Source organism: Vulpes lagopus, chromosome 4 (assembly GCF_018345385.1).
Source record: "Vulpes lagopus strain Blue_001 chromosome 4, ASM1834538v1, whole genome shotgun sequence".
Lineage (NCBI taxonomy): Eukaryota > Metazoa > Chordata > Mammalia > Carnivora > Canidae > Vulpes > Vulpes lagopus.
Window position 1 is genome coordinate 128,036,321 of NC_054827.1, and position 5,060 is coordinate 128,041,380.

The window sequence follows — 5,060 nt, forward strand, 5'->3', positions numbered from 1 at the left end:
CCTTGCACCCGCCTGGAGGATGGAGTCCTCATCTGTAAGGAGGACGGAGGTCCTCATCTGTAAGAGGATGAGGGTCCTCATCTGTAAGGAGGACAGAGGTCCTCATCTGTAGGAGGACAGGGGTCCTCATCTGTGAGGAGGATGGGGGTCCTCATCTGTAAGGAGCGCCGACTGCCAGCCCTTCAGGTTACTTTCTGTTTTGTCTCTGTGGTCGCATTGGAATGTTGGTCTGTGTTACTATGTCCTTGTTAACTTTTTTTGCATTTGTCTGTGTTGTTGTGTCCTTGTTAATTGTCTTTACTGTCTGTGTCTTGGTGTGGATTGGGGACATAAAGGGGGAGACAGAAACCACTCCCCTGTCTCTTATGCTCTCCCACTTCTCAGATGTTAGGGAGAGAGCTCATATTCTGAGCATAGACATATGGAGAGAGAGATTCCAAATTTATTGCATATCAGAATGGCCAACCTTTGATGTGGGATGGCTTCGAGAAGGAGCTTTTCACCTATTATCTTACAGGTTAAGGCCATGATCTTCAGGGACAAACTGGACGGCCACTCTGACCAGGTGCCTTACATCCTGATCTGGCAGGACATGATAGAGAATCCCCCTCCTTGGCTAAAACCATTTTTACCCCCCAAAGCAGGACCCACTGAGATTCTAGCGCTGCGGAAAGCCGAAAAGGAGACGGACTCTATGCCCCAAGCGCCCCTTTATCCGGTCTTCCAGGATTCCTCCCCAGAGGACCTGATTCTCCCGCCGCCTTACCGGGCACCCCCTCCCCCTTCCGCCCCTCCATTGGAGACCCCGGGGGCTGCAGAAGGGACACCACCCCTCCCTGAGGAGGGAGTCCCTGTGCGTGGGCCAGCAGTGGGGACACGGGGTCGGACCCACTGGATGGCCCCACCTCTGAATGCGGGGCCAGCTGACTCCACCGCTCTTCCTCTCTGAGCCGTAGGGCCCCCCAACGAGACTGGGGAACAGTTAATGTTATATTGGCCATTCTCCACCAGTGACTTATATAATTGGAAAACCCAAAATGCAAAGTTCTCTGATAATCCGAGAGATCTAATCAGGCTTTTAGATACTGTTCTCTTTACCCACCAGCCTACTTGGGATGACTGCCAACAGCTCTTGCAGGTTCTCTTCACCACCAAGGAGAGAGAAAGAATTCAAGTGGAAGCCCGGAAGTCTATCCTGGGAGAGGACAGACAGCCAACTCAAAACCCAGACCTCATAAATGCTGCCTTCCCTTTATCCCACCGCACCTAGGACTACAACTCAGCTGAAGGTAAGGAGAGACTCCAGGTCTACCGCCAGACTCTAATGGCAGGTCTCAAGGCTGCCGCGCACAAGCCTACCAATATGGCCAAGGTCTATGATGTAAGACAGGGTAAGGATGAGAGTCCAGCAGCCTTCTTAGAGAGAGTCATAGAGGCTTTTAGGCAGTACACCCCTATGAACCCAGAAGCCCCGGAAACGAAGGCCGCAATTATGGCTTTTGTTAACCAGGCCGCTCCGGACATTAAAAAGAAATTGCAAAGAGTAGAGAGACTGGGAGAGAAGAGCTTGCAGGAATTAGTGATAGTAGCAGAATGAGTCTATAATAATAGAGAAAGTCCAGAAGAACAACAAACCAAACTAAGTGACCAGCAGACCCGAAACCTGGCCAAGATCCTGCTGGCCACAACCATGGATGACCCACAGGAAAGACGGAGGCACCTCAAGAAGCTGGCTTCAGGGACAGGTAAGGAGGATGGCCCTGGTCCCCATCAGGAACGCCCTAAGCTGAACAAAAACCAATGTGCTTATTGCAAAGAAGAGGTCCCCTGGGTTAAAAGCTACCCTAACAAAAGATCTAAGGCCCCTGCCAAGATCTTGGAAATGGAGGACCTGGACAATTAGGGGAGTCAGGGTTCGGCACCCCTCCCCAAGCCCAGGGTAACTCTTAAAGTGGAGGGGCAACCTGTTGAAATTCCTAGTGGACACTGGGGCACAACATTTGGTTTTATTACAACCCCAGGGGAAATTGGCAAACAAAACTTCATGGGTGCAAGGGGCCACGGGCACCAAACAATACTCATGGACTACCTGAAGAACTGTGGATCTCGACACGGGCCGGGTATCCCACTCCTTCATGGTCATCCCTGAGTGTTCCTACCCGTTGTTAGGTCGGGATTTGCTCACCAAGATGGGGGCACAAATTTGCTTCCACCCCGAAGGGGCAAAAGTCCTAAACAAGAAGGGGCACCCGATTCAGGTGCTTGTCCTGAGTTTAGAAGACGAATATCGTCTCCACTAAATGCCCTCAGCCCCAATGACTGACATTAACTGTTGGCTGCAGGAGTTTCCCCAAGCCTGAGCAAAAACTGGGGGAATCGGGCTGGCCCAGCATCGACCAGCCATATACATAGAACTAAAGCCAGGGGCAGACCCTGTCAGGGTCTGCCAATACCCCATGCCTCTAGTAGCATGAAAGGGAATCACACCCCACATACGGTGACTACTGGACTCAAGCATATTAAGGCCCTGCCAATTGGCATGGAACACTCCCTTGCTGCCGGTTCAGAAACCGCACTCTAATGATTACAGGCCAGTCCAGGACTTGAGGGGAGTCAACCGGCAAGTAAAGGATATGCACCCTATGGTCCCAAACCCATACACCCTCCTCTCCACCCTGCCTCCAGACAAAACTTGGTATACAGTATTAGATTTAAAAGATGCCTTTTTCAGCCTGCCTTTAGTGCCCAAGAGCCAAGACATCTTCGCCTTTGAATGAACAGACCCTGAGAAAGGCATCAATGGCCAGCTCACCTGGACTCGACTACCACAAGGATTCAAAAATTCACCGACCATTTTCGATGAGGCCTTACACGAAGACTTGAGTGAGTTCCATTCTGAGCACCCTCATTTGACTTTATTATAATATGTAGATGATATCCTGTTGGCGGCGGAGGACCAAGACACATGCCTGCAAGGCACCAGGGACTTGCTCCAGACCATAGCAGCCCTAGGATACCGGGCCTCAGCTAAAAAAAAACCCAGATCTGCAGAGCAGAGGTGAGCTACCTTGGGTACAAATTAAAGGATGGACAAAGATGGTTGACGGATGCACAGAAGGAAACTGTCTTAAGAATCCCACAGCTGCAAACCATCCACCAGGTACGTGAATTCCTGGGGTCAGCAGGGTTCTGTCGCTTATGGATTCCGGGTTTTGCTGAGATGGCCAGACCCCTCTATGAGGCCACTAGGCAGTGGCAAAATTTTGAATGGACAGAGGCCACGGACAGAGCCTTTAATGACCTTAAACAGGCCTTACTGTCTACTCTGGCCCTTGGGTTGCCCGATCTAGCCAAGCCCTTCTACCTGTATGTGGATGAAAAAGACGGGGTGGCAAAAGGGGTCCTTGTCCAGTACTTAGGTCCCTGGAAGAGACCCATAGCCTATCTCTCCAAAAAGCTGGTCACAGTGGCTGCTGGATGGCCCCCATGCTTAAAAATTATTGCTGCGGTGGCCACTATGGTCAAGGATGCAGACAAACTGGCCATGGGGCAAGAACTGCATGTTACCACCCCACATGCTATTGAAGGGGTACTCAAACAGCCCCCAGACCGCTGGGTCAGCAATGCCCATCTGACCCATTATCAGGGCCTGCTGCTAAACCCTACCAGAATTTTATTTAAGCCACCAACAACCCTGAATCCGGTAATGTTACTCCCTAACCCAGACTGGGACCCCACTCTGCATGACTATCAAGAAATTTTGGCACAGGTGCACGGAATCAGAGCTGATCTCCAGGACCAGCTACTGCTGAATGCGGACATCACCTGGTACACGGACGACAGCAGTTTTGTCCGAGAAGGAGTCAGATATGCGGGGGCAGCTGTAACCATGGAAACAGAGACTGTCTGGGTGGAGCTACTGGCAGCTGGAACATTGGCTCCACGGGCAGAACTGATCGCACTGGCCAAGGCGCTGACCATGGGGGAAGGTAAACGAATCAACATCTACCCCGACAGCAGGTACGCACGCCTTCGCCACCGCTCACATCCACGGATCCCTTTACAGAGAGAGAGGGCTCCTGACAGCAGAGGGAAAGACTGTTAAAAACAAAATGGAGATTCTTGAACTCCTGAGGGCCCTCTGGCTGCCCAAGGCCCTAGCCGTCATCCACTGTCCGGGGCACCAAAAGGCAGACACGCCAGTAGCCAGGGGAAACCGGTGAGCCGATTTAAAAGCAAAGGAGGTGGCCCTTTTGGTGACCCAGGTCTTAGCAAACACGTGACCTGATCTGGGGGCACTGACCCTGCCCGACACCCCCAACTACACTGATGCTGATTTACACTGGATCAAATGCTTGCCCATGACCCAGTGCTTGCGTGGCTGGTGGAGGGCCGCAGACTCCAGCATCACCCTGCCAGAGGAACTAGGACGGCGAGTCCTAACCAAAATACATCGGAGTACTCACATGGGGACAAGGAAGATGGAAGAACTCATACGACATGCAAAGATCACTATTAAAGACTCGAGCAAAAATCGAGCAGATTGTGGCAAGCTGCCACGCATGCCAGTTAACTAATGCCACCGCCCATGGATGTAACCCAGGCACCCGGCTCCAGGGGGACCACCCAGGAGCCTACTGGGAAGTGGACTTCACTGAGGTAAAACCTGGAAAATATGGATACAGGTATTTATTAGTGTTTGTAGATACTTTTCCAGGATGGACAGAGGCATTTCCCACCAAACATGAAACGGCACAGACAGTGACCAAGAAACTGCTGGAAGATATCTTACCAAGGTATGGTTTTCCTGCTAAGATTGGGTCAGACAACGGCCCAGGATTCGTCTCTAAGGTAACACGGGGAGTCACACTAGTACTTGGGGCAGATTGGAATTACATTGTGCATATAGGACCCAGAGCTCAGGACAGGTAGAGAGGATGAACAGAACATTAAAGGAGACCTTAACTAAATTAGCCCTGGAGACTGGCGGGGACTGGGTGACTCTCCTCCCCTTCACCCTATATAGGGTGAGGAACTCCCCTATAAGATGGGACTGACTC

The 5,060-nt window shown here is 51.5% G+C and overlaps 1 pseudogene; it reads left to right on the forward strand.

Moving 5' to 3' along the window:
- Positions 1-526: 526 nt before the first annotated feature.
- Positions 527-2,924, forward strand: LOC121488868 (annotated as a pseudogene).
- The last annotated feature ends 2,136 nt before the right edge of the window (positions 2,925-5,060 follow it).